The sequence below is a fragment of the Danio aesculapii genome, chromosome 11, assembly GCF_903798145.1.
Source record: "Danio aesculapii chromosome 11, fDanAes4.1, whole genome shotgun sequence".
In the NCBI taxonomy this organism is placed as follows: Eukaryota; Metazoa; Chordata; class Actinopteri; order Cypriniformes; family Danionidae; genus Danio; species Danio aesculapii.
In genome coordinates this window covers 14,668,567-14,687,905 of record NC_079445.1, presented here as the reverse complement: position 1 = coordinate 14,687,905, position 19,339 = coordinate 14,668,567, and the positions used below count along the sequence as shown (strand labels likewise).

The 19,339-nt window shown below is 44.1% G+C and overlaps 1 protein-coding gene and 1 long non-coding RNA gene across 2 annotated transcripts in view; one reads left to right on the top strand and one right to left on the bottom strand.

Annotated features, from left to right (window-relative positions):
• Positions 1-19,339, top strand: part of grin3bb (glutamate receptor, ionotropic, N-methyl-D-aspartate 3Bb) — a 221,657-nt gene that overhangs the window by 26,775 nt on the left and 175,543 nt on the right. The gene's annotated exons all lie outside the window — the stretch shown is intronic.
• LOC130237621 (uncharacterized) lies at positions 11,918-17,595 on the bottom strand. Its single transcript, XR_008838562.1, has 2 exons — positions 16,960-17,595; positions 11,918-14,185 (listed from the first exon to the last, which is right to left on the bottom strand). It is a non-coding gene; the product is annotated as an uncharacterized LOC130237621 (long non-coding RNA).

Genomic DNA, 19,339 nt, shown 5'->3' with positions numbered 1-19,339 from the left:
CATGAATCTTTGTTAGAACATATGCTTGTTAAATGTTTGGCTTAACTGTCAAAGGAACTAGTCCCTTTTGGCTAAACAAAAGCAGACGACTGACAAATTCAGATTTCATCTTGCTTTCATTTAACCATCAGCAGATTATGGAAAATCCTCCCTTGGAGGAATAGTCCAGGTTTTCTGTTCAAGATAAAGTTTAACTTTATGTTTATTAATCTCCTTTTGTGTAATCTTTATTTAAACCTGATCTTCTGCTGAAACAACAGACATGCCTGAGTCTACTTACAATCAACTTACATTTTATCACTTCCTTAAGCCTTATTACAGACCTTTTAAGGCTATATTCAGACAGTTACAATGTAAGAGAATGCAGCATTTTTCGTGTAGGATTTAAAAGGAGAAATTTAGAAGGTAGTTTTAATTTAACTCTCATAAAGCATTTAGCTACATTTTGAAAAGAGATTAAAACAAATAATAAAATTGCGAGGAAAAAAATAAAATTCTCAATGTTAGTACGATAGTACGAGTTCAGACTGCATGATTTTGGCCCCAATTTTGACTCGCCGACAGGTTTTGATAAATCGCAGACAAATGCCTGAAATCACCAGTAAATCGGTGCTTGTTTACGTGAGTAACAATCACACAGTATGAACTATCAAGGATGCGATATGAGAGAATCGCCAATGAGTCGATAACTGGATGAGCCGATAACTGGACCTGTCGGTGATTCAAATCATGCCGTATGAAATCTATGAAATGTGTTCTGATTGAAAATAACATCCGCGATCACCTACAGCCAATGAGAGCGCAGCATTTACTAGTGTGTTTACTTGCAGGCCAGCAGGAGACAGGGGGAGAAGTTAAAAGCGCTCATTATCAGTTTTTTTGGACCCAAGAAATGGAGGAAAAACTAGTGTAAATTTGGCGCCCATGTCTGTTTGACGTGTCATCTGAGCAATATCACAATCGGGTCGAAAAGTAAAAAAAGTTGAGGAGAAATTGCTAATTCTCTTCAAAACCCAGGTGAGCAACATAAGTAGCTACATTTTCTAAAGCATTCTTTTTCCATTATGTAGTTAACAACTAAAGATACAGTATATTACGTGACCTCGCATTGTTTCCATGTTACTTCTCGCATGTGTTTGGTTGTGAGATGTAGTTTGGACAAAGTTGTCGGTGATTCTTCCTATTTTAAAGTCATGCAGTGAAAAATCTCCTGTCGCCGATCCATCCTACAGTGTAAGCACAGCACCAACAGAATGCTAACCCAGACAATCATGCAGTGTAAAAAAATCTGTGACATGACTACTTTGAAAATCATGCAGTCTGAACTCTGCATAAGTCTCTAGTTCAGAGGTCACCAAAGCGGAATGAACCGGAAACTATTCAATCAAATGTTTTACTCAGCTGATGCCCGTCTAGCTGCAACCCAGTATTGGGAAACACCCATACACACTCATTCACTACATACACTATATCCAATTTAGTTCATTCAATTCACCTATAGGGCATGTAGGGGGAAACCGGAGCACTCGGAGGAAACTCATGTAAACATGGGGAGAACATGCAAACTCCTCACAAAAATGCCAACTGGCCCAGCCGGGACTCAAACCAGCAACTGTCTTACTGTGAGGCCTCTTGAGATAATCAAGTATATATATATAAATATATACATATATATATATATATATATATATATATATATATATATATATATATATATATATATATATATATATATATATATATATTAGGGGTGTAACGGTTCACAAAAATCACGGTTCGTTCGATACGAAACAGTGGTGTCAATGTTCGGTATGTTTTCGATCCAGCAAAAAAAGAAAAAAGCCAGAGGATTTCTCTGATTTAAATTTTTTTATGTATTAAAACTAACATCATAAAAGTATGATCTTGTTTTTTTATTTTTACTTCAAACAGTGATAGAACTATACTTAGCAGCAAATAAAACAAATCCTTCTTTATACTCAAAACCTAAACGCTTCCTATAAAAAATAATTGTAGCAGTTAAACAAATAAAAAGAAAAGAACAATTTAGTTTTTATAAGGAACTCAGTTTAAATCAATTTTTAAGTATTTTTTTCTTTTCAGAAAGATGAGTACCTTTTTTTCAGACAGCACAGATCTGCTTGATTTGACTGTCACTTGCCATTTTAGTGGATCTGAAAGCAGGAATTATCTGACTGAAATTGGCTTATGAAGGAATAATGTAACGGGTCTCTATTACATTTAACATTTTCTTAAAACCCAAAATTTCCACTACCGATTAAGATCTCTCATATGCACAGCTATAAATGTACCGATCGCCTCAGTGATTTGTTTTGCCCTGTTCCAATCTGTAGGAATTGCCTGTCTGAATGCAGTTCCAGTTACTGATTTCGTGATGTCAGTGTAAATGAGTTGATATGCTCAAATACTACCACTAAAATAGCATACTGTCATAGCAATGTCATTGTTTTTTTTCCACCACTCCCTTGGTGACGGTGATGGTGCGCGACGTATCTGAAGAGCTCTGGGGGCGTGTGCGTTCGATGTACCTGAGCGGCGGGGGTGAGTTATGCCCAACGTACCTGAAGAGCTGGGAGGGATGCGGTGGAGAGGGGTGTGCGATGTATTTAAGGACCGGGGGAGACACACGATTTCCGGAGGATTATCATTCATTTGCGGGCATCCGGGAGTCTCTTTGTATTTGGGGGAGACTACTGAAACTTCCAGGAGACTTGGGATGTCAAGGATTACATTAACGTTACTAGCCATTTTGCGAGCTAGTGTAGCGCGATGCCATGTTGAGCGTTGTTGCACTGAAAACATTATATTTTGTACTTATTGTCTTTTAACTTTTTAGATGTTAGTCTGAATCGAATCGTTCGGTTTGTAATGCGTACGGAACCGAAAGTCTCGTACCGAATGGTTCAATACGAATACGCGTATCGTTGCATATATATATATATATATATATATATTTTTTTTTTTTATGTAAGCATGACAGCTTTTTTTAAACCAGAATATACACAGTATGGAGCACTTGCAAGTCCAGGGCGTCAACAAGGAGGCAGCCTGTGATTGGCTGTGATGAAAAGGTACTTTAACTTAGAGGCCTGTGTGGTGTATCAAATTTGTAATATAAATAAACAGGATAGCCCATGACTACACAGACTATTACATGTACCACACCACATACATGCATGATATAGACTACATTACAAGGTTCAAATGCGCCAATGATTGCATCTGTGATGCACTGTGATAACATGGCTGCTATAAAGTGTTGTAAGTGTTATGTGATTGTGGTATATTGTGAGGTCTGGCGGTGATCTTGTTTTTTTGTGTACAGTTCCTATTATCAGTTTCATTGTTCAGTGGGTTTTGCATTAGGAGTGTTATCAGTGAATGAGATTGAATCTCAGAGTTTGGAGTTATTGCTGTGGATTACACCAGTGTAAAACCTCTACCATTGGAGAGTTTGTACATATTGTTTTCCAGGAACAGTGTTTATTTAGCTTTTTTTTCCGAACTGTGGTTTATGCAAATCATAAATACTGTCATTTTGTGCTTTGATTTGATTTTATTTCATTTTAAATTTTTGCATTTATGAGAAAAAAGCTTCGTTATGAATGTGACACCTCTCTGTTATGGATGTGATGGATGTGAAATTGCCACTTTTGTGACTTTTGTAAATCAAATATAATTGTTTGTAAACACTGACATTTTTTTAAAGTACTGCAAAATACAAGCCTACACAAAAAACACAGAAATGATTTAGCTATTTTGGCGAATATGTAATTTTTATCATGGCAAGGTTGACATTTGCATGGAATTGCTCATATATATAAGTATAGTTATATACCGGCACCTAGGCTGCAGCTCTGCACATGAAGTTTGGCCAGAGAAGAAATGGTCGTGCCCAACTGAGCCTAGTTTCTCTCAAGGTTTTTTTTCTTCAGTCACTTCAGTTTTTAATGAAGTTTGTTTGGGACTTGCACATCGATGGATTTGGACTTTCAGCTGTGAAAATTAAACCACACTGAACTAAACTGAGCTTCAACTGAAAACTGGACTGACAAAGTTTTAATTTACTAGAACTTCAATGTTAAGCAGCTTTGACACAATCTACATTGTAAAAGAGTAAAATCCTTAAAATATTTCCATTTTCATCTCCATGCTTTCCAAGTTTCCACTAAACTTCATAAAAGTGATGTACTCTGCCACACATATGCTCCCAAACACATAGAGCATAATTATTTTGAATAAAATCTAAATTTTTTAAAAAGTTTTACTAAATTTAAATGTACTGTTTTTATGACAGCAGCAATGGTGTAGGGATCATTGTAATTGGGTAATTAAAATAGTTTGGTGAGTTTGACTTTTAGAATTTTAGAATGTCTTGTGATTGTAACCCTTTTTATGGACATAATATGTAACATGACCAGTTAAATTCACTGATTTTTTTTCACAGCATTTATTACAATCATTGTTTTATTTGACAGGATGTAACAAAGCAAATATTTTTCATCCAAAACAGAGAAATATTAAGATGTACACCGATATACTGTTGTGGAGAGGCAAGCATGATCGAACACCCAATGAGGGGGAAGAGCAGGCTTGGAGCCCGGCGGCTAATCACCAGGCCAATCAGAAATAATAAATAACACCTGTTTATTCTAGTGATTGGGCCGGAGAGACAACCTTCTTAAGGAGAACAGAAGGAGCAGCCGGGAGAAGAGAGAGAGAGCACACACACACATACACTACGGGTGTTGTGCACGCATTAGAAAAAATAAAACTGTACTGCTTACCTGAATCGCCGACCCTGTCTTCTTCTTCCCTCACTAACGAACATTGCTACAGTGGTGCCGAAACCCGGGAAGAAGAAGAAACTTTGCTGCCAGAATGGTTACTCCGTCTTCCAGTCCATGTGCGGAAGTCATCCAGGCGCTCGCGGCCCTCCACCAACAACAACATCGTGCGCTGGGGGACCTAAGGGAAAATCTGGAACAACGCTTCCAAGTCCTCGTAGAGGCCGAGCGGGAGGACCGCGAGCTAATCCGGAGTCTGCTGGCCCAGGAGATCCGGCCCGCTCCGACATCTGCCGCCCACCCTTCCATCTCGCTACAGAAGATGGCACCGGAGGACGATCCAGAAGTTTTTCTGAACCTCTTCGAGAGGTTGGCGGAAGCGTGTGGCTGGCCGCGGGCCGAGTGGCCGGTAAGAGTTATCCCCCTGCTGTCAGGCGAAGCCCAAATTGCCGTGCAGCAGCTACCGGCCCAGAATCTCCTGGAGTATGCTCACCTGAAGCGAGCCGTTCTCCAGCGGGCCGGCCGCAACCCGGAAGAGCAGCGTCAGCTCTTCCGCTCCATGGAGCTGACTGCCAGTGGCCGGCCCTTCGTGTTCGCTCAGCAGCTCCGTGACGCCTGCCGAGATGGCTGGTGAAGGATGGCCGGACCACCGACCAGCTGGTGGATGCCGTGGTGCTGGAGCAATTCATCACCCGCCTCCCCTCCCGAACATCGGAGTGGGTCCAGTGCCACCGGCCAGAGGATCTGGAGATGGCCATCCGGCTGGCGGAGGATCACCTGGTGGCGAGGTCCAGGGTCGGCGAAATAACCTCTCTCTCTTCTCCCCCTCTCCCTCTCTCTCCTCCTGTTCCCAGGCCCAGACTGCGGGGACCGCCCACACCAGCACCCAGATGGCGGTGCACAGAGGCGGATCTGCCAAACGTCCCAAGGGGGGCGGGTCCATATCCGGACTGCGGGGTGGAGGTCTCTCTCTGGTTCAATCGGTTGGTCTTGCTGGCCCTGGGGGTATAGTGAGAAGGGCTGGGCCGATGCCTTGGCGCCGCGGGGGCAAGAATAGCACACCACAAATCTGCTCCATGAAGGAGGTGAGTGCGCTGATTCGGGTCCCCGCCACGCCAATCGTCGCCCCCGGTCGCGATGGGCTATACCGGATACCAGTGAGTATAAAAGGGGGTACATATCAAGCTTTGGTGGATTCGGGGTGCAACCAAACCTCCATCCACCAAAGCCTGCTTCAAGACCCGGCATTGGATACGAGCCGCACAGTAAGGGTAAGGTGTGTGCACGGGGATGTAATTCACTACCCGCTAACGGCGATAGACATTCAATTCCGGGGTAAAAAGCATAGCGTTGAGGTAGCAGTTAACCCGCACCTCAAACACCCGCTAATTCTGGGAACCAATTGGCCTGGATTTAATAGATTATTAGGGGTCTTATGTGCGGGTGTGTCTTGGAAGAAGAGATCGCCGGGTAGGGGGTGTGTCGCTCAGCTGGGGGAATCCCAAGCGGTGACGTCACGCTCTGTCTCAGGGGAAGGGCTGGGAATTTCCCGGTGTAAAGACTTTCCCCTGGAACAGTCGCGTGACGACACGCTAAGACATGCACTCGAAAGAGTGCAGGTGATAGATGGGGAAAACCTCCAGCCTGACCGGCCCCTCTCCTATCCATATTTTGCGATCATTAATGACAGGGTGTATCGAGTGACCCAAGACGCTCAGACAAAAGAAGATACTACCCAATTATTAGTACCAAAGAGCCGCCGGGAAATGCTTTTCCAGGCGGCTCATGCTAATCCTATGGCTGGACATTTAGGTCAGGCGGCCACATTAAATCGCCTCATGACCCGATTCTTTTGGCCGGGCATTCACGGGGATGTCAGCAGATGGTGCGCTGCGTGCCGTGAATGTCAGCTGGTAAATCCACCGGCCACCCCAAAAGCGCCTTTGCTCCCGTTACCAATTATGGAGATGCCCTTCGAGAGAATTGGTATGGATCTCATCGGGCCATTAGAGCGATCCGCACGCGGGCACCGGTTTGCACTAGTCCTAGTGGATTATGCAACCCGCTACCCGGAAGCAGTAGCGCTCCGTAACATTTCAGCAAAAAGTGTTGCGGAAGCTCTGTTTCGTATAATCTCCCGAGTGGGAATCCCCAAGGAGATTCTCACTGATCAAGGCACCGCGTTCATGTCACTTACCATGCGCGAACTTTACGGATTATTGGGCATTAAATCCATTCGCACCAGCGTCTATCACCCACAAACAGACGGGCTGGTGGAAAGGTTTAATCGCACGCTTAAATCAATGATCCGTAAATTCGTTCACGAGGACGCGAAGAATTGGGATAAGTGGTTAGAGCCCTTGTTATTTGCTGTGCGGGAGGTTCCCCAAGCCTCCACGGGGTTTTCCCCCTTCGAGCTTCTCTATGGCAGACAGCCCAGAGGGGTTTTGGATGTCATTAGAGAGGCTTGGGAGGACGAGCCTTCTAAGAGTAAAAATGAAATTCAGTATATTCTGGACCTTAGAGCAAAACTCCACACACTGGGGCGGCTCTCTACGGAGAATTTGCTTAAGGCTCAGGATGACCAACAGGGAGATAAAGTCCTTGTACTATTACCCACTTCCAGCTCTAAATTACTCGCCAAGTGGCAAGGGCCGTTTGTGGTCACACGACGAGTCAGTGATCTCGATTACGAGGTGGTTCGTTCGGACAGGGCTGATTCACGTCAGATTTATCACATTAATCTGCTGAAGCAGTGGAGGGAGCCGGAGGAAGTGGCGCTGGCTACGCTTGTTACTAACGAGGATGACCTGGGGCCAGAGAGCCCCGGCTGGGAACGGCCGGGCGCTCTGGTCACCGGAGGGGATCATCTCTCAGCGAGCCAGCTCCTCGATATCCGGCACCTCCAACGTGAATTCTCTGATGTGTTCTCACCCCTGCCCGGTCGTACTAACCTGATTCAGCACCATATCGAGACCGAACCGGGCGTGGTCGTTAGGACCCGGCCGTATCGCCTACCTGAACACAAGAAAAAAGTGATTCAGGAAGAATTGAGTAATATGTTGAAAATGGGAGTAGTAGAAGAGTCCCACAGCGACTGGGCCAGCCCGATTGTCTTGGTACCCAAGACTGAAGGCTCGGTCCGGTTCTGTGTGGATTATCGCAAGGTAAATGCGGTGTCGAAATTCGACGCCTATCCAATGCCGCGTATTGACGAGTTGCTCGACCGGTTGGGTGCTGCTCGATTTTACTCGACTTTGGATTTAACGAAGGGCTATTGGCAGATCCCCTTGACTCCAATATCCCGCGAAAAAACGGCTTTCACAACGCCGTTTGGATTACACCAATTCGTGACACTTCCGTTCGGGCTGTTCGGGGCACCGGCAACGTTTCAGCGTCTGATGGATAAAATACTCGGCCCTCACGTGGCATATGCCGCTGCTTATTTAGATGACATCATCATTTACAGTAATGACTGGCAGCGGCATATGCAACACCTGAGGGCAGTATTGTCGGCGCTGAGACGGGCCGGGCTCACGGCTAACCCACGGAAATGCGCAATTGGGCGAGTGGAAGTAAGGTATCTGGGCTTCCACTTAGGCCACGGGCAGGTGCAGCCCCAAATTGATAAGACTGCAGCTATTGCCACCTGTCCGAGACCTAAGACCAAGAAGGAGGTGAGACAGTTTTTGGGGCTGGCGGGATACTATAGGCGTTTTGTCCCTAATTATTCGGCCCTCGTCAGCTCATTGTCTGATCTCACTAAAAAGGAGGGACCAGATACCGTCCAATGGTCGGAGCAGTGTCAACAGGCCTTCTCAAAGGTGAAATCTATACTTTGCGGGGGGCCACTATTGCACGCTCCTGATTTTGCTCTCCCCTTTCTGTTACAGACGGATGCATCCGATCGGGGTCTGGGGGCGGTTCTCTCCCAGGAGGTGGCAGGAGTGGAACGGCCGGTGCTGTACATTAGCCGAAAACTCAGTAAGAGTGAGGCTAAGTACAGCACCATAGAGAAGGAGTGCCTGGCGATCAGGTGGGCCGTTCTCACTCTTCGCTATTACCTCCTGGGCAGGGAATTCGTCCTCTGTTCAGATCATGCTCCTCTCCAGTGGCTTCACCGCATGAAGGATACCAACGCGCGGATCACCCGTTGGTATCTAGCATTACAGCCTTTTAAATTCAAGGTGGTCCACAGGCCGGGGGCGCAAATGGCTGTGGCCGACTTCCTCTCCAGGGGGGGGGGGGGGGGGGGCTGCAGGCCGGACGGCTCCCCGGCCTGAGGCGGGCGGTGGGGGTATGTGGAGAGGCAAGCATGATCGAACACCCAATGAGGGGGGAGAGCAGGCTTGGAGCCCGGCGGCTAATCAGCAGGCCAATCAGAAATAATAAATAACACCTGTTTATTCCAGTGATTGGGCCGGAGAGACAACCTTCTTAAGGAGAACAGAAGGAGCAGCCGGGAGAAGAGAGAGAGAGCACACACACACATACACTACGGGTGTTGTGCACGCATTAGAAAAAATAAAACTGTACTGCTTACCTGAATCGCCGACCCTGTCTTCTTCTTCCCTCACTAACGAACATTGCTACAACTGTATTTACTTCATTTATTTCAGCCAAATAAAAAACACTGTTTGACATACTGTTTGAATACCTGGACCGATGATTCTTTTACAGAACTGGTGAAATTGCTTGACATTTTTGCTGCTCTATTGAAGTGACAACCAATGCAAGTTTGAATTAATTTGCATTCCAGGGAAAATTAAAGGTAGTGTGATGAACTAAAAAGTTTTGACCATGTAAACTAAGATGTTAAAAGAAACTGTAGACAATTTAAAGGTACTTACAGGCATCCCTGTACAAACAAACAAATAAACATAGTTGCAAACACTGAACAAGTGAGAAGCTGGCAGCACGGTGGCACAGTGGGTAGCACAATTGCCTCACAGCAAAAAGGTCACTGGTTCGAGCACCGGCTGGGTCAGTTGGCATTTCTGCGTGGAGTTTGCATGTTTTCCCAGTGTTCGCGTGGGTTTCCTTCGGGTGCTTTTCCCCACAAGTCCAAAAAACATGTGGTATAGGTGAATTGGGTAGGCTAAATTGTCCGTAGTGTATGTGTGTGAATGAGTGTGTATGAATGTTTACCATTGATGGGTTGCAGCTAGAAGGGCATCCGCTGCATAAAACATACAGTATGGTGGATAAGTTGGCGGTTCATTCCACTGTGGCGACCCCAGATTAATAAAGAGACTACGCTGAAAAGAGAATGAATGAATGAATATGAGAACCTTTTATAATGGTTTATAATTTACATGTTAATGTTTTTTTTTTTGGTTATCAATTAATAGATTTATCTTCAAATATAAACCATAAATCCACAGAATGTTTTTTTAAGGTGTTATGACCTTAATACTGCAGTTAAACTCTGGATTTTGTGTGAGAATTGCGTAACATTTCATAAGGACCAGTACAAAGGAGAATTTAAGAGCTTTATAGCTTGGATTTTGTGAATTAGGGATGAAGATGTGACTTATTTTTGCATACTCATGTAACCTCGCCAGTCCTACTGTGACTTTCTGCATGGGTGTTGGTTGTTCTAACATGGAGTCTAAGGACCATGGCCTCTAACGTCTGTCCATATTGCACTTTATAGAGGTCAGAGAAGTGAAGTTTACCTGCACAGCACTTTACTAGCTGGCCACTGTTACACTCACCCCCCTAAACTTCACTCCCATTTGGGTCATGGCACCAATTTAACCCCACCGGTCCTACACCACCCAACTCGCTCCAAGCTGGGATCGAATTCACGTCAGTTAACATGGAGGCAAACAACCATGACCTCAGCTTAAGGTAAAATATTACTTCTGAAATAAAAAAAAACAAGGTCATTGTAATATGTATTAAAACATTTGGTTTTGTCAACAAAACACAACAGTAAGATTTTGTTTTCAACTTAGTATTTTTAACAATCAGTTCATTCAGTAGCAAACAATACATTTACATTCGCATGTAGTCATTTAGCAGATGCTTTTTCCCAAAGCCACTTACAATTGAGATATTCAGCAATTCAACAAGAAAAGGCAATGCACACACGAATTTCTAGTTATACAAAGTAACTTATTAGTGCTCAGAGAATTTAGTAGGAGTGCTTTTTTTTAGAGAGAGAGAGAAGCACAGAGAGAGAGAATGTGCTTCTACAGGTGGATTTTAGTTTAATTCAGTGGGGTTCAGGTGTTCTAGGAAGAGATAGGTTTTTGAGTTGTCGTTCGAAGGATACCAGTGAATCAGACACCAGTCTGTGTGGGAATGGAAAGATCATTCCACCAGCGTGGAACATCAAATGAACATTGAATTGCACCAGAAGTCACTACTTGCTCCCCAAATGAAGGCTCCTGGAGGGAATGTAGACCTTCAGGCGCAGGTGGAGGTAAGAGGGCACAGTGGCAATCAAGCATCAGTGATTTGAACTTTTGGGTCGATAGACGATGCAATCGTCCATCGCCAATAGCTGATAGACATCATGATGCTGAGCCGGTGAGAAACGTGATATTTAATTCATCTTGTCTATCAGGTAATGTGTCACAGCATCAGTACACTGCTTCAATCTTTCGCTTTCACACTTGTAATTTTAACGAAAACCTCAGATACTTTTTTTTTTTTTTTAGCCAAGATGGTGCCGATGACGATGGCCGCCTCCGTGTCGTGCTCTGCAGCAGTGTTTGTGTTTTTGTCAGTTTGTCCTGTCTTGAGTAACATTCCTACAATTAGTTTCACCAGAGACGAATTTGTTGGACATTCGGGCACATACACCACCAAATATTTTTCCATACCTGGATTTATCTGATGTTCTGTTGGACATTGTAGTCGGCAGAGCCGCAGTGCTACTCAAACGCTTTCAAGCGCGCAGACGAGGAAAGCGTGCAGGCGTGCTTGTGAAACTCAGACAGCACGGATTTCGGACCGCGTTGCCTAGCATCCATCTGGCAAATCTCCGCTCTCTACAAAACAAAATAGACAAACTCATTCTGCTCTCTCAGACTGTAGGAAATAGATTTTCCCCTCCCCACGTTCAGGATTCGCTTGAAAGTAGACGCAGAGAACTTAGCTTTATCAAGTAATTGAATTTAATAAAAAGAGAATCAGATCAACAATGTCTGAGCTCAGGATTACAAAACAGCCACAATGTAAAAGGCACACCGGGCAGTCCAGTAATGCCGTACAGTAATATCACAGTTTATTTTATTCTTGCTTCCTCCTCCCCTTTTTCTTTACAGCCTCCAATCCATTGTTCGCCTGCAGGAAACAGATTTCATCTCAGCCAGTCAGAAGCAGCCAGCAGCCTGCACACACAGAGAACTTCCCTTCCCCTCCCCTAATACATTTTTTGCTTTCGTTTCTCTAGAAAAACCTCTTGTCATATTTCCGTGGAAAAACCCCACCCTGAAAACGAAACTTAAGCAATAGGCACAATCATTTCAATATTTCAAGCAGTGAGCATTTCATTAGTAAAAAGCAAAACTTCTTTAAGAGAAAGATACATTTTCAATACATTTTTAGAAATATAATCCCATTTAAAAATATAATCCCTCAATTCCCTCTCTTGATCTCGTAAGAGATCACACCACTTTAATAAACACTTAAAAATCTCAGAATTCTTGGTCCAATATGTCCAGATGAGCTTGGGTCGAAAACCTCTGTGAGGAAAGACACCCAAGCGGCCCCCTAGTTAGCTTATGGGCAGCCACCACATGTTCACCTGACACATCATATCAGACTACTAGAAAGACAAGTACTTAAAACGTAATAATAATTAAAAAAAATAATAACATTCCCTACAAACCAGTGTGCTCAGGCTGGACTGGGCCGAAAACCCCTGTGGGGAAAGGCACCCAGTCGATCCCCTAATTGACGTTTGGGCAACCACAACATGTCAGCTGAGTCAATCACACTGAAATTATCTAGACTACAAACATTTCAATAGTCAGAATTTAAATCTTAACACATGTTCAAACAGCAAATTTCTCAAACATCAATATCTAAAAAACACATAACTTGTGATGAATCAGCATCTGCAAAGAAGCACAGTTATTGGAAAAAAAAAACAACATTTATAAGTCATATTCCTCCTCTACTTCCTCCATCACGTCATCCCCCTCCCCAACTATGCTGGTATCCTCTAAACAACTTAAGTCGATTTTGGATGCTGTCTGTTTTGGCTAGAGGACTATTTTTTAACAGATTTTTTGTGAACCCTGGGGCTGTCTTCCAATTTACATCATGCCAGGTATGACACCAGGGACCATTCGGGGGCGTAGTGGCAGTGGGCCACAAGCACCCATAAACATCATATCCCCTCCATGCCAATTGATCCCTCCCGCAATCTATTACTTGACAGAGATCAAACTGCCACATCCCATCCTTTCCCTCTTCCCTTTCTAAGGTAATACGCACCCCTGTTCCCCCCCCTTCTTTTACACTACGTTTTTCCTTTGTTGTCCCTCTGACTTTCATATGACAGATTACCCATAGAATTATCACCAACATTGCTCCCCAGGCCACCACCATCTTGTTTATATTCATTTTGTTAGGAGAATTATCTGAATGTGGCCCTCTTTAAATACTTTCTCAATGATTTCTTTTACTTTGATGTAGTCTAGTTTGTCTAATCCACACCCTAATTTTGGTATAGCCAATATTTTGTTTTGATCCTTCTTACACTGGTAACACAATTTTATCAGACTAGCCTCAAGATGCTCGTAGGTGGGTAGGTCCCTACACCACCATTTGGTCACCAAATGGTAAATTTGTCGTGGACCGTGTGTAGTTTTGATACAATCCCCTGGTTGGGCGACTGAGGTATTCAATTCTTCTACACCGTATTTGTCTCTAATTTGTTTAGCTACCCCAGCTCCCAGTGCATAATCAGCACTTATACAATGTGCAATGGGAATGTGTTCTGGCGTCTGGAGCAAGTCTCCAGTTCGTTGCAAGATTTTAAAAACAGGGGTTGCGCTTAGCTGTGTTCTGGGGGCTGGGGCTGTTTCTATTTGTCCGCCTTCTCCCTCTCTTTCTGGCTCCTCAGGCTCCTCAGTGTCTCCTTCTCCTTCTCCCTCTCCCTCTCTTTGACCTCTCCTGAGGTCAACTCTGACATCCGCCAAAGTCCTATCTGGAGAAGGACAGAACATACAAGCAGACAAATGATACCATGTTGTGCCTTTACCTGCTAATTGCACACAATGGGATGTCCTAGCCGTGACTCGTAACGGTTCAGACCACCTGGGACTAGACCATTTTCGTTTGTGTTGTTTCAATCTCACCCACAGCGTTGTGTTTTCTGCAGGCCTGGCTGTCTCACTCTCTGTTGGCCAATTTTTCTGCGGAGAGAACATGTTAATCACAGCACATACCTTGCCCTGAGATTGGGTGTATGTTGTGTACAGGTGGCCTGGCCCCTTCCGCCCCTGGCCCTGTCAGCACTGGTAGTTGCAGATTTTCTTTCTTTTTCCTCCCTTTTTCCTTTTCTGCCTCTATTTGCATTTTTAGTAGCTGTGTTTTCAGCTTTTCTACCTCAGTTTCCTCTTTCCCTTGTCTCTCTACTGCCTTGTCTACATGGTGGATGAAATGGCGAGTGCACACTTCCCCTTCTCCCCCCTGCATGTCTGGACTATTTTCTATAGCAGCTACAGCACTTGCAGGAACACCCTTAATCACTGCCTGTCTGAAAAATTCTTTACATATTTCAGAGGAGTCTGGATTTTCTCCTGTCCTATCTTCCCATTCAGCCTCACACCTGTGCAGGTATGCTGATGCAGATTCTCCAGTCATTAGTTTGAACTTTATGCTTTGATAAGTCAATTTTGGGGTGGGATAGATTCGCCTCATGGCGCTTCCCACTTCAGTGCTGAACCTGTTTAAAGGTTCGTCATTTTCTTCTGTGATCGTGTTGGCTTCCCTTTCTATCAGTTCTACCTGTGTTCTAGTTAGTATACTTCCCCATAATGCTCTAACATCTCCTAGTGCTAGGTCTGTCCCATGGGTCAAAGTCAACAGTTTAGTGAACCACCTTTGACCTCCTTTAGTGATTTCTGGTAATTTACTTAATACAGCATTCATGTCTGAGTGTCCCCAGGGCTTATATTCCTTCCTTCCTGTAGCTGCCCTGATTAGTGGCATCATTTTGGGGGTGCTGTGTAAATCTTTCATAAACAAAGGCAATTGCTGCTCTTTATTTTCCCTACTCGCTTCTGTGTGAACCCATCTTTCAGTTCTGTCTGATAAGCTGCCTGTTTCGTGGCTCTGTGCTCTATGTTCTCTTTGTAATGCAGCCCCATTTCCCCAGTCTACATCCAATTGATACCCTGATACCACTATCTTGTCTCTGTCCTTGTTTTGCCCTTCTCCTCCCCTTATTTGACTTCCTACTCTACCTCCAGTTGCCCCCAATGATGTTGCCCCTTCAGATCTTACACTTCCCTCCTCTTCGTCGAGGCTTCTCTTTAGCTCTTCCTCCATCTCTGCTACCCTCGACATTGTCTGGTTTACACTGTCTCTTGCATGTTGTATGTTTGCTGTAAACTGCTTTGCTATTTCCTTCTTCACTGCCTCTTCTATTTCTATTTTAGTCTGAATTTCCCTTAGGGCCTTTGTCATTTGTCTCTCTTTTCTATCTTCCTCTGTCTCTTCAACCTCTATGGCACCCTGCTTAATTGTGAATTTGTAATCTTTGTTAGCTTGTTTGGTGGTAGTTTCTATTTCTCCCCCTTTTACCATCATTACTGGCATTTGCATGGGGGCTGAGGGGTCATTATAGGGTGGCGGTCTCTCTGGTGGATCCTTCTGGTCTGCCCAAGTAGCAGTTTTTACTTTGGTAACCATGGCTGCAGCTACCCTGCTCCATTGTCTCAGTCTACCTTCTGCTTTTTCTACTTCCCTGTTTGCTGCTGGCTTTTTCCACACCCCAGCTTTGTCCCTATTCTGTCTAGCCTGTATCAACTCGGTATCTGCCCTTTTTTCTTCCGCCAAAAGTATTTGCAGCAACTTTCCCTGATTTTTGGTTGTCTCTGTCCAGCTATTTAGACCTGAGAGATATGTCCACTGACTTTTCAATGTCTTATTTAATTCTTTCCTGTCTTTTGGTTCGGTGTGATGCAATATCTGATTACAGATACCATCCCACGTCTCTTTGTATGTTGTCATTTTAACAATGGTTTTGTCTCTCTATTAGGGTCACACACCTTACAATCTTCCCTATGTCCTAATAATCTACACACCCACCACCTAGGAGTATTTTTCACCTTTCTTGGTTTGTAAAAGATCTTCAACATCTAATTATGATTCCTTTCATTCACTCAATGTTTTATTCACACACTCTCAGTCCCTATAGACATAGGGCTCATCAATCACACTCTCCTCTCTGAGCTCCCAGAATGCTGCGTCCGTTCCTACCGGGTCACACTTAAGTGACGGTCCAGAGAAGGTGCGCAGCACTCTGACCTCCCAAATACGGAGTTATATTCACTCATTCACATACAAACATTCAGGAATCCGCACACAATTGACACTTTTAAGACACCTTTAATTGTTACCTTTACTTTCTGTTTCTGTTTCACGAGTGAGTTTTTAATAACCACGCCGGGTAAACTCAATTCTCAACCATGCCAGGACAACAGTACGAGTTTTCATAAATTTGTTTAACCACGCCGGGTCAACTCCCTTTAGTCAATTGATTTGAGTTTTCATAAATTTGTTTAACCACGCCGGGTCAACTCCCTTTAGTCAATTGATTTGAGTTTTCATAAATTTGTTTAACCACGCCGGGTCAACTCCCTTTAGTCAATTGATTTGAGTTTTCATAAATTTGTTTAACCACGCCGGGTCAACTCCCTTTAGTCAATTGATTTGAGTTTTCATAAATTTGTTTAACCACGCCGGGTCAACTCCCTTTAGTCAATTGATTTGAGTTTTCATAAATTTGTTTAACCACGCCGGGTCAACTCCCTTTAGTCAATTAATTTGGCCGTTATTTATTACATTCCTGATCTGATTGACTCATTCACAGAAACATGTATGTTGGTATTCAATCCCCAATCAACCTTAAATTTGGTAATTCCAATCTTGCAGTACTTTTATTAAAAAGGTGACTGCTTACCTTATTAGAAGCTCTGCGCAGAGAGGTTGATTTGGGATCGTCCTCCAACTCGACGAAGCGTCTGAGCGAATCCGGGTGCCCCCTCCAAATTGTAGGAAATAGATTTTCCCCTCCCCACGTTCAGGATTCGCTTGAAAGTAGACGCAGAGAACTTAGCTTTATCAAGTAATTGAATTTAATAAAAAGAGAATCAGATCAACAATGTCTGAGCTCAGGATTACAAAACAGCCACAATGTAAAAGGCACACCGGGCAGTCCAGTAATGCCGTACAGTAATATCACAGTTTATTTTATTCTTGCTTCCTCCTCCCCTTTTTCTTTACAGCCTCCAATCCATTGTTCGCCTGCAGGAAACAGATTTCATCTCAGCCAGTCAGAAGCAGCCAGCAGCCTGCACACACAGAGAACTTCCCTTCCCCTCCCCTAATACATTTTTTGCTTTCGTTTCTCTAGAAAAACCTCTTGTCATATTTCCGTGGAAAAACCCCACCCTGAAAACGAAACTTAAGCAATAGGCACAATCATTTCAATATTTCAAGCAGTGAGCATTTCATTAGTAAAAAGCAAAACTTCTTTAAGAGAAAGATACATTTTCAATACATTTTTAGAAATATAATCCCATTTAAAAATATAATCCCTCAAGACAAACAGGGATTTTCTGCATTCAGCTGCTCTGTGTTTCACGGAAACCTGGCTGAACAACACCATACCGGACAACGCGCTTCACTTACCGGGCTATCAACTGTTCAGAGCGGATCGCGACGAAGAATCAACGCGGAAATCGTGCGGTGGCGGGACGTGCTTTTACATCAATGAAAGGTGGTGTACAGATGTAACAGTTTTAAAGAAGATGTGCCGTCCAAATCTCGAAGCACTGTTTATTAACTGTAAGCCTTTTTACTCCCCGCGCGAGTTCTGCTCGTTCATCCTCGTCAGTGTTTATATTCCTTCGCACGCGCACGAGAGCCTGGCGATACAGAAACTAGCTGATCAGATCACGGTGATAGAGCAACAACACCAGGACTCTGTTTTAATCATTCTCGCAAAACTATCCAAACTGCCAAAATATAGACAGCATGTTACATGTCCCACAAGAGACAGTAACATATTGGATCACTGCTACACCACAATAAAGGATGCATACCGCTCCGTTCAACGAGCAGCTTTGGGACACTCTGACCATTGTTTGATTCATTTAATTCCAACCTACAGGCAGAAACTGAAAACAGCCAAACCTGTATTAAGATCTGTGAAAAGATGGACTAACAAAACAGAGCCGGATCTACAAGCCTGTTTCGACCTCACTGACTGGGGTGTTTTTGAAGCTGCTGCAAACGATCTGGATGAGCTCACAGAGACTGTAACATCTTATATCAGTTTCTGTGAAGACGAGTGCATTCCTACCAGGACTCAACTCACATACAACAATGACAAACCATGGTTCACTGTAAAACTCAGACAGCTACGTCAGGCCAAGGAGGTTGCTTACAGGAATGGGGAGAGTGCCTTGTATATACAGGCTAAATACACACTGGAAAAGGAGATCAGAGTCGCAAAAAGGAACTATTGGGAGAAACTAAGCAGTCAGTTCTCTTCCAGCGACTCAGCATCCATGTGGAAAAGTTTAAAATACATCACAAACTACAAGACACCATCCCCCAGCACTGTAGACAATGAACGACTTGCAAACGACCTGAATGAGTTTTACTGCCGGTTTGAGAAAACCCCCCACACCCACTTTGAACTGCTCTTCACGCCACCATTAACACCTCCACCACCCCCCGCCTCCCCCATAAATGCACTTCAGTTCAGTGAAGATGATGTGCACCAGGTCATCCGGAAACAGAAGAGGAAAAAAGCACCAGGCCCAGATTTTAAAACAGGCCCAGCCTGTTTAAAATCCTGTGCTGACCAACTGGCCCCCATCTTCACCCTGATCTTCAACAGATCACTGGAGCTGTGTGAAGTGCCCTCCTGCCTCAAACGCTCTACCATCATCCCCATCCCAAAGAAACCCAAACTTACAGGACTAAATGACTACAGAGTGGTGGTGGTCATGAAGTCTTTTGAAAAACTGGTGCTGGCCCACCTGAAGGACATCACTGAACCCTCACTGGACTCTCTTCAGTTTGCATACAGAGCAAACAGGTCTGTGGATGATGCAGTAAATATGGGACTGCATTATGTTCTGCAACACCTAGACAGACCAGGGACCTATGTGAGGATCTTGTTTGTTGACTTCAGCTCGGCGTTTAACACTATCATCCCTAAACTTCTCCTGCCCAAATTAACTCAGCTCTCTGTGCCCACCTCTGTCTGTCAGTGGATCAACAGCTTCCTAACGGACAGGCAGCAGCTGGTGAAGCTGGGAAAATTCTCA